Source organism: Triplophysa rosa, linkage group LG14, assembly GCF_024868665.1.
Source record: "Triplophysa rosa linkage group LG14, Trosa_1v2, whole genome shotgun sequence".
In the NCBI taxonomy this organism is placed as follows: domain Eukaryota; kingdom Metazoa; phylum Chordata; class Actinopteri; order Cypriniformes; family Nemacheilidae; genus Triplophysa; species Triplophysa rosa.
Genome location: NC_079903.1, coordinates 15,729,766 through 15,751,698, shown reverse-complemented (window position 1 = coordinate 15,751,698; position 21,933 = coordinate 15,729,766). Strand labels below are relative to the sequence as shown.

The window sequence follows — 21,933 nt, the reverse complement described above, 5'->3', positions numbered from 1 at the left end:
ATATTATATAATACATATACTACAAAATATTTTATATACAGTAAATATAATCAAAATATAATAATATACATTGAGTAAATAAGATTGAAAAGACATTTTTAAAGGTATGAAATCATGATTTTAAATGAACGATTGTCACGATTATAGTGTCAAAAATCACAATAAGGTTTAGTGGTCTTTGCTATTAAAGCAGATTTTTAAAACGGGCGGTTTACTGTTACATCCCAGGGATGAGTTGTAGTCACAGAATCTGCCTGCAGATCACGTTTGCTTTGCTTGTCATTCTTGTTTCTTTCTCACACACGTCTCCTTCCTCTTTTACTCTTTCTCCCCGTTTCCCAATCGTCTCCGAGTGTGCGCTTGCGTTTGTGCGTCCCTTCACATGTGTGTATGAGGGTGTGTATAATTTTATTTTGGAGGCGTGCGTGAGTCTTGAATGTGCACAAGAAGAAAGAAATGAAAAGGATAATCTAATTGAACGACTTTAAAGGGCCATGGCCGTTTCATGTAGTCCTTTGGAACGGACGTAATTTGAACGCCGTAACCCGCCCAAGTATGTCTGCAGTGAAGGTCAGCTGTCTGCCAACAGGAACATGCAGAAAATGTAAAATGAGTCCTCCCTTGTCCTGTAGAGATAAGATTGAGTCACTCGCATGAGTAAACATTTTAAGCCATATTAGTAAACATTGCACTGGATATTTTTACTTTCTCTAGCCATGGAAAATCTTCATTGGTTTAATTATTTTGGAAGACTTCACAAATCCAAATTCAGATTTTATTTATCTGTCAAGGGGATATCGGTTACCTGATGGTTATTTTAAAGCTATGTAATATTTACAGATGATTGGACTTTAATGTAGCATTCGACTCTTCTTTCAAACCTGTCTGTCTTTTTTTGTGTCGTACACAATTGTCATTGTAAAGAATGTTTGTGCAGCACATTTCCACACACTCAAAACACTTGTACCTTGATTTCAGAAGATAAAATTGTGTCTACCACAGTGAAAAGTAAGTTTGGAGTGACATGAGGATGAGTAATTTAAAGGGACAGTTCACCCAAAAATAAATATTCTGTCATCCTTTACTCACACACAAGTTGTTTCAAATCTGTATAAATTTCTTTGTTTTGATTTACACAGATACAAATATTTTGAAGAATGTTTTTAACCTAACAGTTCTTGGGCACCATTGACTTCCATAGTAGGAAAAATTACAATGTTTGTCAAAAGTGCCCCAGAACGTTTTGCTTTCCTACATACTTCAAAATGTCTTTGTGTTCAACAGAACAAAGAAATTTACAAAGGAATTGTTTCCTACTATGGTAGTCAATGGTGCCCAAGAACTGTTAGAAGCATTCTTCCAAATATCTTTCTCTGTGTTTATACAGAATTTAACAACTCGAGGGTGAGTAAATAAGAATTTAATGATTTCCGTTTTCTTATGTAAACCTATTCTTTTTACTCTTTCTATTCTTATTACTCTAAAAACAAAAAACACTTATAAAATATGGGTGTCTAAGACAATTATTGATTTTTACTCCACATGCTTTTATTAGCCTCTTAATGGTTTGTCCATCATGTGCATTACTTACGTTGATGGCTGACCAGTTTGGCCACTGTCAGCCTGTAGCTCAGCGGTGACTCCATTCTGTTGGTAGATTGGTTTAGTTTTTCTGTCTGCTTGTTGAGGTCTCAGGAAAGTGATGAGAATACATAGGTGTGTGGCTGCCTGCCTTTAATATGCAGGGTGAGTCATTGGTGCTTATGTGTGCAATGCATCACTGTACCACTGTGGCCCTTTAAGTTCATTGAGTGCCGCTTTGAATGAGGCCCCTGCTCTCACACAGTGAGCGAGATCTGCCTGTGAGACAGAAGCATTTAAAGTGCTGAAAACTGGGATGGAAGAATGTAACTACCCCTTCTGAATTAAATATCAGTAAAAGTATATATGGTCATAATGGTGTACAGTACTATAGTACATTGATGAAGAAACTACTACTGTATGTAGTATGACTACTTTAAATTAAGTGTCTAGTAACTTAGCTACACTATGAGGTGCTAACCAAAAGAAGCAAACTATGTGTTGACAGTACTTAAAGGGACAGTTGACCCAAAATCAAAAATTCTCAAATTACTTGTTACTCATGCCATCCCAGATGTATGACTTGCTTTCCTCTGCTGAACACAAAGGTTTTTTTTTTAAATAAGTAAAACATATGTGGGTTCCAAATTTCCAAAAAGCTTGATGGTTTCATGTGACTTTGTCACGCCAGAACCATTCAATTTTATTGATGTGCTGCCATATTTAATTTGTAGAACTTGAAGGGATAGTTCACCCAAAAATAAAAAAATTCTGTCATCATTTACTCACCTTCAAGTTGTTTCAAACCTGTATAAATTACTTTGTTCTGCCAAACACAGAGCAAGGCATTTGGAAGAATGTAAGCATTGACTACCATACACTCTAAAAATGGCTGGGTTAAAAACAACCCAATTGGCAACCTAGCGCTGGGTAAATATTGGACAGAACACATGCTGGGTTAAAGTAACCCAGCACACTGGGTTACACATTTTAACCCAGCATGCGGAGTTATTGAAAAAACCCCAAATGTAGTCATTTTAACTATTCATGTGTTTAATTCTGGATTATTCTTGCTGGGTTATTCTTAATTTCTCCTGTGCTTCATTGTCAATCAAGACAATTGACATTTATTTAAAAAAAAAATCATTTTTATTTGACTGTAAAAATAATTGTTAATAAAAATTTAAACTTTTACAGTCAGTAGCAGCAATATTTATAGATTTGCTTAAATAAAAGAAAATTGTTAAATTATAATAAATAAAAATGTTTCATATCAAACATTAACAAGCATTATAAATAACATGTTAATAAATAACATTATAAATAACTAATAAACATTTTCCACAATATGTAGCAACAAATGACAATTAATAAAAATAACTAAATAAATAAAAATATGGCTAATATCAAACATTACCAGTATAGATAACACGAATGAATAAAATTCTGCACAATTACATGTTGCAACAGACCTATGTCACATGTCAATTAGAACAATTATCAGTGAATTATTAAAATCATTCATGAATCAGTCAAATTTGAATTCTGAATCAGTAAAAACATTAATGTGTAAATGTATACTTTCACTGTATTTAAATTAAACGAATACAGATATTAACAAAAACATCAAGGAAAAAAATAAAAGTTAAGTTATTCCTCAGCAAGCAAAGAGCAGCGAAGAAATCGAATAGCAGATGATTCATTCCCCTTCATTTGAAAAACAACAGTCTGGAGAAATTCCCAGGTAGAAGTGTAACCGGTGTAGTTCTGCGTTGTGTTTTTTTTCTTTAATGGGGTAGTAACCACTCGGACATCAGATAACGTTTCGACTCTTCATTTAATCACTGATGGAAAATAATAAAACAGTCTTACATATGTCCTGCCCTTTTGTCCCTCTCTCCCATGCACAGCCAGTGTGAAAAGGGAAGAGCAGGTGAACAGACAGGAAGTTACGCAAAACACCGTTCACAGAATATTTAAAGGGGAAGGCGCACACAGACAGAATATCAGGTAAACAAATACACTTTGTGTAATTCTAATACATGAAATAAACAAGTTACATTCAATACCTGTTACAGAAGCGCATTGCCTGGGAAAGTTAACATCAAACACATAAAATGCGTTGAAACATACATCAACAGCTGAAAGCAGCGTGGTTTGTTCCAGAACTTGTCCATTCAAAATGACAAAAGCCTGAGATATATGCCGGATGTTTCCCATGGCGGAACAAAATGAAAGGGCTTCGTTAATTCTGTCCGGTGAAGAAATTCCACCACGTTTGGTCCAATCTATAAAGAAGAAAACCAAATGATAAAATAACAATACTCCGATACACTTAGCACTGTCTTGACATCAGGTATATATGCAAGTAATTGAAATGTTTGGTTTAAAACGGAGGGAGCAATATAATTGACTGGCCGCTTAATGTCCAGAGTGGACTCCGAGAGAGGCGTTCCTGAACCGGGAATGCTGGACCGCGCTCGCGGGGCACTCGCCGGTTTGACTCACTTTTAGTTCAATTCTCACTAAAGTTCATAGACTTAGCTTACATGTGATGGGGTTAACTAAAATTGTATTAATTCGCAGTGTCGCGCATCTTAACAAGACTATGCGAGTCAATTTATGTAATGGCGATCTGAGGTAACAGTTGCTGGTCATCTAAGTTATATCACTAATGTTAGTTAAGACACTGTTGCCTTGCAAAATGTTACAAATTCTGCTCATTTCAATAAATATTTACTTAAAACGTAAAAAACGTACCTTTAAATTGCTCCAACCAGTGGCTTTGCCCCATTGTTCTTTATAAAAATGAAAGTTGCGTAGTACACTCAACGTCTTCAGGGCGGGAAGCGCGTGAGCCTCTTCAAACGACCCAGCGGTGGGCAAAAACAACCCAGCACATTAACCCAGCGGGTTTAACCCAACACCTGGAAAACTAAAACTACCCAAAAAGTGTTTAACATGTGGAAAAATAACCCAAAAAAACAACCCAACGGACTCAACCCAGCGTTATGGGTTAAAAAATAACCCAGCCATTTTTAGAGTGTAGTAGGACAAATTGACATGGTAGTCAAAGGTGCCCCAGAACTGTTTATTTTCCTAAAATAACAATCTCATTTTGTGCTCGACAGATAAAAAACAGCAAAAAAAATTCTACTGTGGTAGTGAACGATGTTCCAGAACTGTAAATTGCTAACATTCTTCCAAATATCTTTGTGTTAAACAGAACAAAGAAATTTATAAAGGTTTGTAACAACTTGGGGGGTGAGTAAATGGGGACAGAATTTTTTATTTTTGGGTGAACTATCCCTTTAAATGTGATTATTTTAGTTTAATTTGGCTAAGTTGCAATATAAAGTGCTAAATAATGTTGTTTTCATACACGTTTCACTTCATAAGACATTTATTAAAGACACAGTTCACCCAAAAATACAAATTCTATTATCATATAGTCACCTCATGTCATTCAAACCTGTATGTCAGATTGCTTCTGTGAAACACAAAAGAAGACATTTAGAGAACTCTCAGTGGTTTTGAGTCCATACAACGGAAGTCAATGGGGGCCAATGTTGTTTGGTTCCCAACGTTCTTCAAAATATCTTATTTTCTTCTTGCAGAAGAAAGAAACTCACTTACTATTTAAATCTGTTGGTCTGATGCTTCAATGTTCTGCTAATGCACACATGTCGAAGCTGTTCATGAACTATACGGCCCGTTCCCACTTCAACTGTGTCTTGTTCTGTCTAGTGTCAGCATTTTTAAGTTTGATTTTCAAGGCTAAAAACATCTAATCACGTCTAGGCCGCTCTGAACAGTATCTCTGATTCACAGCCCAAAACCACAGAAGAACAAGAACGTTCGAGGAGCTCGTGTGAACCTCCTTTTATCTCGCAGTCGTTTAATTTTGGGACGATATTGTTTGAACGCTTTTTGCAGTTCTCGCATGGATTTATTAGTAACTCTTTGATCTATTTCTGTCCTTCTAAAACAGTTGTCTTTTTTTCTCGGGATGAAATACTTGAAAGGCTCTTCGCTGACGAACTCTATTATTTGTTTTTACATCAAAAAGTTCCATTAGTTATTCCATTAATCGTAGATGCGTAAGAAGCGAGAGAGAGACATCGGAGAAAGAGCAGCAGGCTTTAGCTTATGCCACGGCCCTATTCTGAGGAGATCTGGGAAGGGAAAGGTACACGGACAGGCTAGTTAAAGCCCAGGAGGGGGAATGGAGGAAAAATCTAATATGAAAATGAAAATGTAAATGCGGGGGAAGCAGCGAGCGGTTTCTCCAGCTGGCCTAATCTCGTTTCCGCGGGGCTCAGATAGCGATCGCTAACAGAAGGGCTCGCGCTGTGCCCCTTTGAAATGCAGAACGGCTCCGTGTGTAAATTGGAGCCACCGCGATGGTGCCACAAGATGACACGTGGAGCCGCGACCCTCTTGCCTGAACGGGGCCATATGTGGCAAAGGTAAATCTTGCACATCAGACAATTTCATTTTCAGCACAGAGGGGAGGAGCGAGTACAATGACTGGATCTTTTCAAATGATATACCCCCCTTAGAGGCATATCATCATTTATGATTGTATTCTAGTCAGGTTAACTCCCTCTGGTAAAAAGAAATATGTTAGTTAGTATTTCTCTGAACTGCATTGGCTGCCGTAGTTAACAACGACACATATCGTATCTGTTTGGTTGCATTTCTGCTCATGTTACAATGCTCCATGGCTCCTTAAGTCTTCTGGTCCTAAAGTAGTCCATGAACACTCTCTGTAATCCGTTTATCCAGTGTGTGTTGTGGCTTGTGTGATGGTTTTTTGCATATGCCACTTTGTAACAGATCCCCTTTGAGCGACTCTATTTCACGGCTGCTCTTGCCATAACATGTGTAGCCTGTGAGCACGGCACTCATTGTATTTCACACTGGATTACATACATCCGCACACTTCGGCATGTCTTTTAGCAGCGGTGGAACTTGCTGATATTGAGCAGGCGCTGCGGTTCGTCCGAGCGGTTCCCCGCCCCCCTGCTCGTCTCAGACAAACAAAATCGACAGCCTCAGCATTTCAGAATGCATTGATGAAGTCTCTGAGCTTTTGGCTGCCACTGGACATTTAGAGAATCAGGCCTGAATCGTTGAACAACAGTGGGATCTTTCAGATGACAGGATAGTTTTTGTCAGACAAGATGTAAAAAGATGCTTAATTAACAGAATATTTACAATTATATGGTGTGTTGTAAACAATGTATTATTCACTGAAGTAAAGTGTGACAACTAGCCCCAGTATCCTGAAATGTTTATTGTTTTTACAATTCATTTTTCTAAATAAGAACATAAGTCAAGTACAAAATATACGATTTAGGTGAAAATAGATACATTGCATCTTGCTGACTTCCTTTTAAGAATATACATTTTTGTAAAATATAGAACTACATTAAACAAACCAAATGTTTATTTGACGGACAATGCCGACATTGTTAGTCAAATAGACATTGCTACATAAAATGTCACATTTATGTTGTTGCTTTGTTCTTTTTTTTTTAGATAATTTGCAGCCCATCCAACAAAACCAAAAACAAACCAAAACAAAAAAAGTGTAAGAATGAAAATCTGTTCACAAGTTTTGTTAGATCTGTTTCTACAAGTAACAACATGTTCACACAGTGCTTGTCATTCACCTTTAGGTTTCACCTCACTCACTACCGAAGTCTATTAGCACTTGACACATAAACTGTAAGGATGATTCCAACTATGTCATCACATTTTGATAACAAGCCACAGTCCAGCTCCTGTTAATGGTGCTTTTCTCATTGGCCACTCCACCATCACATTAATGAGAGCCGTGCGGAGGGAAACGTCCGCGGTGGCGTCCAGACCGACCCCTCCTCTCCTCGCGGTGCTGTGATGGAAAGTGACACTGTGATTGTGTGCGGGGCTCCGGCGCGCTGAGATGAGGGTGTCACTTCTGCCTAGTCTGATTGCCACTTTCGCGGTGCTACACGGAGGAGTTAAATTGAGGCAGAAAAGGTCAGAAGCCAGTGGTCATCTGCTCTCCTCTCTCCCAAATTACTTGTCCTCTTGGAAGGGAATGAAAACAGACAGGGCCGGCTTGGCTGCCAAGTGGAGATGATCCAGGAGCGGGCCGAGAGGAATGCAAACGAGTGAAGGGGGAGAGGTGCAAGCAGAGTAAAAGAGAGAAACGGGATGAGAGAGAGAGAGAGAGAGAGAGAGAGAGAGAGAGAGAGAGAGAGAGAGAGAGGGAGAGAGGGAGAGAGGGAGAGAGGGCGAGTGAATAAAGCTGGGGGAAAAAGAGAGAGAGAGAGAGAGAGGTGGGTGGCTGCACTGCGACGGATCAGGAAAGGGCACCTGTGAAGGTCAGGCTGCGCTGAGGTGTGGATGGTTGTGTGACTAGAGAGTGAAGTGAATCTGTCATAACCTCTTCTTGATATAACCACTGTATGTAGAGCATTATGGTGATTGGCTACGGTTTTCAGCACCTTGGACAGCAGCTCATAAACCCATTTTCCTGTTGACTTTTTAGAACAAAGTTACATATAAACAGTGCTAAAATTGATAATGCACAAAAATGTGAAGTGCAAAAAAATAATTTTATTGAGCAAAGACATCAAAAAATAAGTTATTTAAACTTTTTTCTTACCTTTTCCTGCATTGAAATAGTAAGCCAATAGAGTATTTTTGCAAGATTTAAACAACACTGAACCAGAAACACTTGCTGTTTTATCTTTTTAATTAAGGTTTAAATATTTTGATTCATTTGTAAATGTTCTGTTGTTTGTATTTTGTACTGACGCGTGTAGTGTTAAAAAACTGAAATGATTTTGCGAAAAAAATGTTTGGTGCCATGTGACTTCAACTATCATAAAGATAAGCACTTAAAGTAACCTGCAGTTTTAAACAGAGATGCAGATAGAGAGGCAAAGTTTACAAATTTGGAATAAGTATTTTCCCCAGTTTTTTAAAGTTGCCATCCAGTGTCAGCCTTTTTGAGAGTTTTCACAAAACGTTGATGCCTCCAGAATATTTTCACCTATGAATATTTAATATTATATCTAATTTATGCGAACATATCGCTGTCCTTCTGAAACCTTGTCTCTATCTCCATATTTTGTGATTTTTATTTTTGGCCATAGATCATTATTATTAGTCACCCTTTATGTTCGTCACTGGGTCTTTCAAATATCTAACCAATATAAAGTATTACAAAGTGCTTGTAAACATTGACAACACAGTTTTTAATCATTTTAAAAGTACAGTGTTTTTTCCATTTCCTGAAAAACTGTAAATTTGGACATCCAAGGTTTCGCAAGGACAGTGACAATACTGTGTATATACTGTATATCAAAGAAGGGAGCAAAAACAACATTGTATTCTATCTTCATTTTTTTTTTCATTTTTATCAACACTAACGCGAGTAACTGAAATCAGAGTATATGCTTATTTTGGATCTGTAGATGGTATACTCTTTCTGTAGGTGGGTAACAGCGGCCCCTATTGTGTAACAGTGAAAAGATGGATTGCCAGAAGTTTGCATCAATCCAAGCAGGTAGGCGTTGATTCATAAATGACAGAAAATTCTGTCAAAGCCAGGGAAATAGTTAACATGTATATACATAAATGTGAAATCCCATAATGTCTTTTGGGGGTAGCAAGTGTTCATGAGCTCTTCATCACTTATATTGCAGGCCAGCTGTCTATGAGGTTAACCGTCAGGACAGTGCACAATTAAACTTTCTCCCCTCCTGTGATCTAGCCACTGCAACTGTGGCAATTAACCTGGTTATACACTGCAGTGTCTCTACAACCGGCACAGGGACTAGGAAAAGCCACTGGATTTGAAGAAAGAGCCAATTCCACATAATGGACCAACACAGTGTCTGATGAAAAAAGTAAGTGTATTTGTATTCACAAGTTTGTTTCCCAGAAAATGACCTAAATAGCCTTTTTATAAATAGCTGTTTTGAAGAGAAACTGGAATATTTTATAAAAGCGCGATGACTGTTTGGTGTGGGCAAACTCACTCGGCACGCAATCAGTTCCTGCAAACCTTTAGCGGTTCAGTCTTGGTCGCTGCATTGTGATCAAGATAGCAGATAGACCAGCATGCCTCTGTGGTCTCTGTAGACCAGAGCGAATCTCCTGGAATCTCTCTGAGAAATAAAACGCAGCTCAGACTGAATTTACTCCGAATCTCTTAGGACGAAGTCAGACTTGTTTTTCAGATCTTTAAATCAAAAACATTAAATTGCTTTCATGGGCAATCTAAGGTGAGCAACATCCCCATAATATATTTGCTATGCACTTTGTACTGGACTAAGCGATCAAAAAAAAGCAGTGAATAGTAGAGGTTTAATTGCTGTCACTGTATATTTCATGAGGCAGGACTGATTTTTCATTCTGACCTTGAATTCCTCGCATGGCAAACAAAAATGCTACAGACCTTTTGAGCGTTTGTGAATGTATGTTTATGTTGTTTGTGCATGTGACGGGCAGATAGGCCAAGTACAGGGCCAGGACAGCATTGATGTGTGTGCGTGTTCCTGTGTAAGAATGCCCATCTTTGTATACCAGCGTGTTTGTGTGGTCTCTAAAGCAACGAGATGGAGAATAAATATTTACCATCTGTGTTGCTCCCCCTCCTCTGCAGATTCCAGCGTGTTTTATCGGCTCTGGAGTTCAGCCATGGGCTTTTTTAATTTTCTGCTTTTGTGTTTTTAGCCGAGATTGACAGGCCGCTTGCTCCCTGGAGCATTGTTCTATTAATCTGTTTAATATGCTACAGAAACACTTGAGCGCAGGAACAGGCAGTCTGGTAATGGAATCACAGCAGGTAAGACAGACTCGCCCATCCGATGGAGGCGCGGGGCACCGTCCGCGTTACGCTGCCGCTCCGTGCAGGCGTGGCACCGTTCCGGGCATCGGAGGGGGTGTGCCACCCACCCCCCGCAGTGACCCTCTGCGGAGACAGACAGACGGACAGATGGCGGAGCTGAGGGGGCCCTTCCCGGAAAACTGCCACCTTCTGGGCTCTTCTCGTTCTGAAGACCCCTTTTAGTACTCTGTGTCCTGTCGCCACTGCTTTGAGATGAGGCATCTTTTTCTCTTTGTTCAGCAGTGTCTAATGACCCACTTTGAGCAAGAAGTGTGGAATGGCTTTTACAACTGCGTGGTTATACTGTAGGTGGTTATGCGAGTAGGAGGTCGATAACAAATTGAAGGTTTACCTGCACCGAAACAAGTTGCGTTAGTTAGAAATCTACCAGAAGCCATGCATTGTAGGGAGCTTTGTATTGTCATGTCACATTATATTGTAACAATGAAACCCTGACACATTATCAAGAGGCTCCTGATCTTTTCACTGCCAAGTTCAGATTAAAACCACTCACAGCACGCACTGCCCCCGTGAGCCCGAGTGGCGCGATGGATATGGAGCTGATGAAATTAATTTAATACTGCTGTCTTTAACCCAGCTTCCAAATTTTAATCAGGTAATCAGAACCTGGACTCATATCTAATCCCACTATCAGTCTCTTAAATGCGGCGGACTTTGTTTTTGAGCCCCGTCTCCGGGGAGCGGGCAGAAGCGCCGCTGTGTATTTTGACAGTATTTGTCAGTGCGCTCAGTTAATATGTCAGGCCGTATCTCCCCCCCTAACCGAATGTGTATCAGCGGAATAAGGAGTGAGCCAAGACGAAATGAACCTCTAATGAAATGAGATCCCGGGAAGCCCGAGCAGTGTGAAGTGCGGTGCCCGAGATCAAAGAGAGCCACTGGTAATTAGAATACATGCTGAAGAGGAAGCCGGTGAGGAAAATCAGCATTTTGCTGGAAAATTACCTGTTGAGCTGTTAAATAAATTAGAAACGTATGGGGAGTGATGGGCCCCAGTTTCACTAAGCTAGACATTGGGAGCCACTCTCATCTCCCTGAGGCGATACTCTGTTCGCAAATATCTATTGCGCTTTCTGGATCTAATCTGAAGTTTTGTCATTACGGCCTCGAGCTGAAGTTTTTTGTACTTTTTCAAAACCGCTGCTTAGTCGCTTGCTAATGTTAAGAACATCCGTTGCGCTTCTTCTGCATATGGGAAAAGTGACACATGCGGTTATAGGGTTTTATGGAAATGTATAGAAGAAATTGTATGTCTTTTTTAAAATTCATTTAAAGCATTTTTAATGCTGTGACATGCATTTTTAAAGGGACAGAATTGTCATGTTGTCTCGCGTTTAAAGAGATAGTCACCCCAAAATGTACGTATATTCTGTCATCATTTACTCACTCTTTTGTTATTTCAAACTTGTATGACTTTTTTGAAGGAAGATATTTTGAAAAATGTTGGTAACAACGCCGGAACCCATTGACTGTAATTGTCTGGTTACTAGCATTCTTCAAAATATCTTCTTTTGTGTTCTGCAGGAGAAAGAGTGTTATGCAGGTTTGAAATTACAATAGGGCGAGTAAATGACGGCAGAAGTTTCATTTTTGGGTGGATTACCTGTATCACTTTCAGATGTTCGATTGTTAAGATCCATTGTAGAAAAGTCAACTTCCTGAAATAATTTCTTGTTAACTACCCAAATTATTAACCATTATATTTATATTGTTCATTTATTCCCGAGACACCAGTCTATATACTGCTAGCTTTTCTTTAATCCACCATGTTGCAGTATCGGAGGAAAATGGCTGCTAGCATGAATTGACTTGTGTTTGCCTCCAGGGCTCTGTGCTGTCTGCTGTAGTGGGCCGGGCGACACGGTAAATGTCACTGATTGTCAAGCGTTCGTGCAATGGCTGCCCTTGCCAGAAAAAGTGCCGAGGTGGCAGATCCCGCCTTTGATTTAGACACTAAAGGCAGCAGAACAGCAAAAGCATTGAAGCATGAAGGTAAATTCTCATAATTCACAGCTGAAAGGTTAGCCAGTGGCTGCCTCCTTCTTGGTGTGTGTAGCTAACAAATGTCACCTGATTGAAATAAGTACACCTGCCTATAGGGCTTTGGTGCCTTTACTTTGAAACTGATATTTATTTACAACATTTTTTTTCTTTTTGTTGGGGAGGATTAGAGGTAAACTGAAGTCAGAGAGATGCGTACTGAAAGAGTCCTTTATCTCCTTGGCACACAAGCTAAGGTTTTTGTTATTGCCCACGGTAAAGCCATGTCAATAGATTGCTTTTGGTATAACATTTTTTAAATACTTATCACGGTTAGTGGAGGGAAAGGTATTGTTTTGCCAATATTGTGAATCCTCCACTTGTTATTTAAAAATACCTAATGTGTTTATGGACTTATTTTGTAATGATTTTAGGTTCTAAACGTGTAAATGTGTAAGCAAAAGTTTTTCACATTTTTGACCTTACTTGTATATAAAGTATTCACTTATAAAAAATTATTTGTGGCATCAAGTAATTCAAAGTAGACCCAGTAATCATACCTGATTTGCTAAAAAGCAGACAATGATAGGGAGTAGCCAATTGGTGCACAACATGGCTTCTCTTTGTACTAAAAGTGGTCCTGTTATATGGTTGCTTTTTTACTTTGTCTTGAGCCAAGCAAAACTCATAAAAAGAAAAAAATGAATTTCCCAAGAATGTTCAGTTCCTAGAGTATACTGCAAATTGAAATACTGTGTAAATGTAACAGCAGACTTTATTTCTCCATCTCGATCTGTTGCATATGGACCTTTCATTTATTTGATCATTACGTCCATGAAATGTGTCATCATTTGAGATGCTTCTGTTTGATTCTGTGATTAAAGGGAAGACAGCTGCTGTTATACAGCTCTCATTAGCAACTCATTTGTCAAGATGGCGTCTCTTATTTATGTTTAGAGTCTTATTTCCCTACGCTGCATGGGGTCTTATACAGTACTTCAGCTGATGTTATGTGCGATATTGTAAAAGGAAGTCAGTGAGTACATGTAAGTCTGTAGTGGTGTGACTGGGGCTTTGGAGAGCACAGCTGTCAGGAGGCGAGTGTTGGACCTCTGTTTTGACATGGCTGTTGGTACACTGTATGTACAGCAGCGTTGAGGCCAAGACTTCATCAATCTCAACATGAAGAAAGGGGGCTTGGTGGAGGCTTTGCTCCCAAGTACCTGCTTTTCTTCTCAGCTGCTGACCTGCAGATCTGCCTGTGAAAACCAAGACCCTTGGGTAAGGTGACCAGGGCTGGATGAAGGGAATTACTATGAATGAGTGTTTAGGTACAAAACTGACCTTCTTCCAGACTGGCGTGTTACAATTCTTTTCTTGTTTTAGTCTAATGATGCCCATTAATATTAGGTTTGATTTGAAATCTTGTAATGTCCACTTTTGCGGTTTTAAATACTAAAATACTTTAATGCTAGTAGCATGTCTGCTCATATATAATCTGCAAATGTCTGTAAAAAATGTTTAGATACAGTTAACCTATACTTTTCATATCCTTGCCTTTGTGTATTGATGTCATAGAGGTTTTCAGTGCATCATTGTGACACAACACATAGCGTTTCTCTATTCTTGCCATCACATACTCAGTCACGCACGCACACACACACAAACACTCACGCACGCTCGCACTTAAAGATGGAAGGTGGTGTTGTGCACACACTCGGCCAGTGAGGTGAGAGGTTCAATCGTTGATTGGTGGCACGCTCCACAGCCAGCCGCTGTTGCCCCAGGCGAGGTAAATCCTGCCAGGCTGACAGAAAATTACAGCAGGGACCTGGAACAGCCTGGACTCCCCACAGGCCCTAGTGTGCTAGGCAGATCTACCTCTGCAGCCGGGGTGAACCCGCACGTACACGCTCACACACACATACACGCTGCATAAATGTGTGATACCCACAGCTTCATGCCTCATGATATACAAACAAACAACGGCAGTCTCCTACACCATGCAGTGAATCTACATGCTCAAACATCTGCGACGCTGAGAGCTCTTGTTCTTGTGAGGCTCCTACCTAGTAAAATCTGGTATTTTGTGATAGCCTATTATTTATGTTCTTTCTTTAAAATACAAATATTTACTCACTCGCATTTTCTAGTTTATGTTATGCTGTAACATAAAAGTCAAAATTGTGGGAGAATCTTTGCAGAGCTCTTTCTAGACCACGTCCAACAAAAATGATACTGTATGTTAACTCGCAGGTCCATACTGAACAAAATATATTGAAATTATATTTTAGAAAATAATTACTTATATTTGAATATCTTTTATACATAGAAATGGGACGCTTTAATGGTGTTCTTTGGAAAAAGGTGTTATTTAAAAACTTTCAAACAAAAATTTTACATTTTGGGTTAAGGTTGAGCAAATAATGAGACATTTTGAATGAACTGTTTCTTGTCTTTAATCCCAAATATTGTTTTAATATTGATATTATATCTGAATTACCAATGAGTTAACTAGCAGTTGGTTAAATTATTAAAAGCATCTGTTCAGCTTCACTCAAGCAAGCACAGAAAAGACCATATAGGGAAAAGACCCCTGGTCTTGTTAGCCTATTTGTTCCCACTTTCCTCTCTTTTCCCGTTTCTCCCTCCCCCGTCATTTCCCCTGTCCTTCGTCCTGCTCGCGGGGGACATTAATCCTGAAATCTGCATATGTGCTGTGCGCCTCGGGAGCCGGGGCTGTCCAGACACGCCGGCGTATGATTTCACATTGTTTTGAGCAAATTGCTGCTTCTGATGATGGGAATGTAATTCCCACCGAGCGGGTATGCGGAGGGGAGGAGGGGGAGGCGACCGGAGCGGCGCGGGAACCGCGTTGACGAGGCATCAGCCGTCCCGTTGCATGGCGGCGCGTGTGCCTGCGTGGTGCCACTCATGCACACACTTCTTCACGCTCGCGCGCGTGCGGTGAGGAGGGGGCGTCCTAATGCACCAAATTGCTTATACACATGTAAGCAAATATCCTCCCAAATTACTTTCTCTCTTCAGGCCCGAGCCTGCAATGAGGCTTGTTATTTAGGAAAGCAAAGGATGTGATTTTGGTTTTGCTCTAAAAGGTCTCTAATTTGAATTGCATGCGGTGAACGGGACTCCGGCCCCTTACGGGACCGGCCGCACCTTCGCCGCCTGTATTTTTGTCACGTTTAAATTTAGTTGATTTAAGGACAGATGCGGTGTGCAATCAAAGGCACCCTCCGTTTATTTCTGATGAAATTGGACTTTGCGCTAAGAATGTTTGCATTTTGCGGTAAATTGCCGCGTTTATTGGGGTCTCGAGTGCGCCATCGTCTTCCATTTATGGTGGGTGTGCGTACACACGGGACCGACAGAAGAGGCGGCTGATTTGCTTTAAACAGCAACTATCTTTGGAAAATAATGTCTGTTTGAGTGTATAGTCGCTGTGCGGTGTGTAGGCAATCCATCTAGACAATTAGCAGAGTGATTCAGATCGCGGCAGCGTGGAAAAGCCACCAGCTGTGTGCATCATACCAATCAAATACAGAATACATCGGAGAAACAAGTTCGTCCCTCTTTATACACATGACTGCATGATATATTGCTTTACCACCAGTGTCCCTCACCAACCATTTCGTTCTAGGCAGATTATTAATAACATACTGTATTACCAGTAAAAACATAAAGAGCCCCGCAGTTGTTGCCTTTATGCTAATGTTATGGATCATAATTAGCCCCTTTGGTACATTTAGTGTTTATGTAGAGGTAGAAAGTGGTAATTAAACTACTGCTGACTGTTATGGTATCATTATTTTATTTTTTTATCAAAGTACGATAAGTAAAATAAGTAGCCTATCTAGTAGTATATCTTATTTGGCATTTTCTCAGTTCCAAAAACAAAGGCTAAAACCAAGAGGCATGTAGTATTGCGATGAAGTATTATCCTTAAACGTAGGCTTATATAAAAATGCAGAAAATGTTAGCCAGAAAGAGAAAAAAGAAAGAGAGGGTGGGCGAAGTTGTTGGGCGGAGTGTGTGAGCTAGCCAGATGATAATGTGGCATGACACTTCTGAAATGAGACACTGGTTGCCATGGCAAAGAGGCAGGAGGGACAGTCTCTCAAGAGGCCCAAATAAAACAAGCTGTAAATGATGTTTGATTAGAATTTAGATCATGTAATCGTTCGGGACAGGCCTTTTGTCAGCTGCTGTAAAGCCCAGGCTTTTGCAATTCTTCACAGAGCGGCTTCTGCCGTGGCGCAAATGCTCTCCAGCTCTTTCCATCTGTATCTTTTCCTCTTCTTCCATCTATTATGCGCCTCTGTTTCTCATTATCTCACCTGTTTAACACATTGTAGTGATACGGTGAACTCTTCTGCCGTACGCCCGCCATAGTCAAACGTTGTTGGAATAATAGAGTATCAATGCAGAATTTATGTGGAAGACATTTTGTACTAGCAATGTTATATTGCTTTGTGGTCTTGTAAAATTGCACTTACTGCTGTTTGTTGTCATTTTTAATCTATGTTTATTTATTTAGTTATTTAATGTTATTTAGTTATAAAATTAACCGGTTAGTATACTCTGTCATTCGATTTGATTTAATTTTCACACATACTCGTATAGTGACAATATTGGTAGTTGACAAATAAACGTATCCTATGGTGTGACGGCGAAGATTTTGAAAATGAAAAAAAAAACTAACGATGAAGATAAATCTCTCTTATGCTACTTTATATTATAAATATAAATATTAATAATATAAAATAACAATTTGTTTTCTAATTTGGTACGGTAACACATGGTACGATTTATTTGTCAACTAGCCATTTACAGATTTGTTATGAAACCTACTGTACAGCTTTTACATATCTTTGGAGAAGTCACGACTTTCAATATCTACTGACAGCAAAATCAAGCATTTGTGTGTTCTTTATGTAAGAATGCTTAAAGGCACAGTTTTTGATTAACAGCGGCCACTAGCGTTGTATTATAGATTTGCAACGAATCGCTCAGTCCAAACATGACGGTGGCCACCACAGTACAAAAAGATGTCGTTCTCATGTTGACGCATGCATAGATCTTGCAGGCATTAGAAAGACTGTAAAAATAGCGATGTCTTATTTATAAAAGGTAATGAAAGGTATGAAATAAAAGGTTTGTGGATTTTAAGTTTAAAAAGGAAGGATAAAAGTCAGGCAGGAGCTTGGACCTGTGTTAATATTATTAAGACTTTCCAGCAGAGACGCGTTAGGAACCGCGGTACTAAAGCTATTAGCAGATATACTCACAGATATCTATGGAGATACTTTCCAGCAGAGACGTTGGAGAGAAAGATTGTGTAAAAATCACCCCCGAGGAGGTTGCTTTGATTCGGATCAGTATGTGAGTAACATACTAACATACCAAGATATGTTGTTGTTGTAATGTTAGCTGTGTGACGGAGCAGTTTTGAGCGTCATTGTTTATCTGGAACCACATTAATATTGTACTCGTCCAGATACTTGAGAGAGAGAGAGAGAGAGAGAGAGCGAGAGAGAGCGAGAGTGCGCTGGAGCTGAAACTGGAGAGCGAGCGAGAGCGCGTTTTACTCTTTTACTCATTGATGAATAAACTTTCAGTTAATCCGCGGGTCACATGCGTTCCGAACCGTAGAGTACGATCCGCACGGATCATCCTGCGAACCCTTTCACCACGATACCGCGGCAGAGAGGAAGAGGAAACGCGCGTTGTAGAGTTGTTTGTCCGTTTAGGGCTGCTGTACAAAACATGGCAGCGAATTCAATGTATGTAGGGCCGCTCTGTATGTAGATATAAATAGCTCATATTCTAAGGTATTACAAACATAATGGTTCATTACGTAAGGTCTTTCTTTATACACCTCTGAAGAAATAGTTTTGTATATTATATTGAATTTCTGTCAATAGAGCCTCCTAAAAACGCCGTATTGTTCCTTTAACATTCAAACACTGATGAATCATTAGGACAGGATATTCATCCCTGATGCTATGCATGAAATAATCAATCTCTTATTGCAAGGTCACTCTGAAAGGCACACAGTGATGTTCAAAACAAAATGTGCACAAAAACATGTTTTAGAATCATAGAAACCCTTGTATAAACGATGGTAGTAGTGATGTATTCCTATAGTATTGCAATGAAAACCTTTAAGATCTAAAGACTAAAACAAGGCACTGAAAGGCGCACATTAAACATTTAGGCTGATGTGTCTATTCAGCAAGCAATGATGTGTGAATATAATATTACAATAATGTTAAAACTGTAATGAGATATTATAAGATTATTCTGGGCCCTGATCCTATAGGTCAGAGTTTGCATGCCTATAGATAGGAATTTCATATACAATGGCTTCCAGAGACTTTCACATACTTTACATTACAAGCACTTTTTTTCATTTAATTGAGGCTAATGACGTTCTTCCATGTTTTTTATGCATTTATTTCAAAAGTTATGCCTCACTTGATTATAATAACAAAAATACTTTTCAAAGTTGCATTTTATTCAGGTGGTTCAAGCTGTAGTTAAAGGAACAGAGAAAATTCTCTCACCCTCGTGCCATCTTGGGTGATATGACATGCTTTCTTCAGTTGTACGCAAACCATTAATTTTATATTATAATGCCTTCATGTTATCTTTTTTTGGTATTGAAAATGTCAAAGATCCAAAAAGCACATTCAACCAATCCTGACTTTGAAGAATGTCTTGTGAAGTGAAACAATATGTTTACAAGAGAAAACAATTAATGTTTTGATTTTGTGTAGTGATCAGTGCCATCAATGCAAACAAACAGATCAACATGTTAAATTCAAATGTGGTAACTTTGTATCTCATTGGTTTTCGCATGTTTTGTAACTAGTTGTTATTCGTGTTTCGCCACGGGACACGAAAGAACCAATGAGATTAAAAGTTATTTATATACTGACGTGCCATGTTTGTATTTATGCTATAATTGACGAAGCAAGACTCACTTGGTGACACCTGTGCCAGTTTGGGCCTTGTGTAGTTAAAATATGTACTGTAGGTGTCGGTCCACATAATATACACATTTGATTATATTTAGAGTAAAAATGGCTTCCATATTTGTAAGTTTAAAGTAATCTTCTAAATTATATAACAAACAAAAATTGGCCCCAGTCTATATTTCTGCTTATGACTTCTAAGGGTTCTAAAACCTCCGACCCACCCCACCGCCCCCAGCCCGGGAGTAATGAACTGCTTACCAAGCCTGAACTAATCAAGTCTGACTGCTCTCTGTCATTGTCAATTACACAGCAGCCTTCGCCAGAGAGAGGCTAACGGAGACTTATACTATAGCTACAAATTGAAAAGTAATGTGTGGAAAGGATGAGGTCGGATACAAACCCCCTTTGCCGGCCTGCCTTTTGTTCTGTACTGTGTTTAAAGGCTGTCCTCACATTTAACAATTTTACACTCAGGCCAGGCCATTTGATTTCTAAGCTTTTTTGCTAGTTCATGTTTTCATAAACTTTGCTGATTCTTGCTGATTTGGGTAGCTGGGATGTATTGCAGTATTGAAGCACTAGTGAATGCGAGCTGAGGCTTTCTGTGATGTGTTTACATTAGCCATGTGTACTTGAGTGATGAAGGGTTTATAGTGGACTCTTATGTGTAAATATATAAACTCCTGGAGACCCGTGTTGGTCCCAGCTGTGTGCCTACCTTTCCCACTGTGTTTGGCTAATCAATGGCAGACATCATCAGTAATCACAGCAGTGTAGCTCAGTGACAATACTTGCCAGGATACACACATGCACACACACACTTTTATCTCCATGGGGACAGTCCATTCAGATTCAAATTTATGACTTATATAGGACTACATACATTGAAAAGACAACCAAAGATAACCACCTAACCAAATATTATATTTAGCAAGGGTTTAGAAAAATAGCATTTTATAACCAACCAGCCCTTGAGCTTAACACACACATACAGTATATTAAGACATTACAATACTGCATTAGATATATTACAGTCAGATCTTCAATTAATAAGGCTATTGTGGACTCTTTTATCTTGTTCTACTCAATGGTGCTGTCACTCAACGCTGTGTTCTGGGATTAGGCAGAACAGGAGGTCAATGATCACACACCTCGGCTAATAAAACGTGCCGTTCGATTGTTTGCCGTGGAGCTCATAGCTCCATATTCATTTACAGTGTGTGTGTGTGTGTCCTTGGCATAAGTAAGAGAGATTTAATGCACATCTGGTGGGTGCCCGTCCATGAAATCCAACAGTGGGATGGATACCTGCTCTATCCATTACAACCGTCCTGAGAATAAAGCACATCTCTTTTTATCCGCTCCCAGCTACGTTATTTAAAGTAATTAACCTTAATTTCCCGAAAAGACAGAAATCTTTATTAGACCGTTGCCACTTAACCAGACCCTGAGCCCACCGAGGTCCATCTCCCTCCGCTCCAAATGGGGTCTCCCATTTAATCAAAATTCATCCATCAGAATTCAACGTTGAATCATCTTTTAATTGGAAGTTACAATTCTGGTTAATAGCCTTGTAATGCTGAAGCTGCAATGGTACCGCTGGGAGCCTGTGCTCTATTTTCAGTGGCTCTGCACCTTTGCGTGGAGCCATGGAGCCTATCCACATATCAACCCACAGGGGCAGCACAACCATCGCTGATGGAGGCCTAAAAAATTGGGTCAAATCGTGCTCAGCAACAGCCATGCATACACGAAGCCATTTGCTTCCATGTAACAGTATGAGACCACACCTGTCTGCACTGTTTGAAGTGAAACGAGATGTGGGAATGTAGTAACTAAATTGCTCATTTAAAACGGTCTGATATTTTAGATTCTTTAAAGAATGCACATTTTACATACATTATTCAAGCATTTAGCATGCAGGCTGTTTCAAGATCACCCATTCAATAAAACTTGGTAAGTAGCAGTTTTTTTTAAAAAGAATTTCATAGCCACAGCGTAAATGTGTGCATAAAAGGTCTTTGAGCAACCATAAATTCTGTCAAGTCAAAATTTGTGAATTTAGCTACGACCCCTTGAGATGTCCTGTGTGCTATGAATCTCAACACGAACCAAAGAAACAGCAGATGTAAGAACCGTAGAAGCCCAAGAAAGCACTGTCAGATCAAGTCCAGATTCAATGTTAAAAGGTTCTACGACCAATGTTCCACAGCAGCGATATCACAAGACGAGGAGAGTGTCTATGCAGAGGGTCTTCACTGTGGATGGGTGAAGGGAAAGCCAGGAGAAGCATGGTACGGCATTCCAACAGCATTCTCTTTTTGTCTGGCTTTATCTTCTTTCTTCTCCTGTACCTTGTGTCTACCTGATTCAGTATCGATTGGTTGGGTTCAGCCAGTCACAACGTGGCATTTCAAAGGCCAAGCGTTCAAGGCTGGCACTAGCATTCTGTCCATATGTGAT

At 39.5% G+C, this 21,933-nt stretch overlaps 1 protein-coding gene across 10 annotated transcripts in view; it reads left to right on the top strand.

The window, feature by feature from the left end:
- Positions 1 to 21,933, top strand: part of dhrs13a.3 (dehydrogenase/reductase (SDR family) member 13a, duplicate 3) — an 83,550-nt gene that overhangs the window by 20,849 nt on the left and 40,768 nt on the right. For 7 of the 10 annotated variants that reach the window (XR_008964268.1, XR_008964269.1, XR_008964264.1 and 4 more), the window contains exons 9-10: positions 9,074 to 9,145; positions 9,285 to 9,488. The exons of 2 other annotated variants lie outside the window; for them this stretch is intronic. The gene's annotated coding sequence lies outside the window, so the exon portion shown is untranslated. Of the gene's footprint in view, positions 1 to 9,053; positions 9,146 to 9,284; positions 9,489 to 21,933 lie in introns of all 10 variants that reach the window. One more of the 10 variants, XR_008964262.1, reaches the window with a different exon arrangement.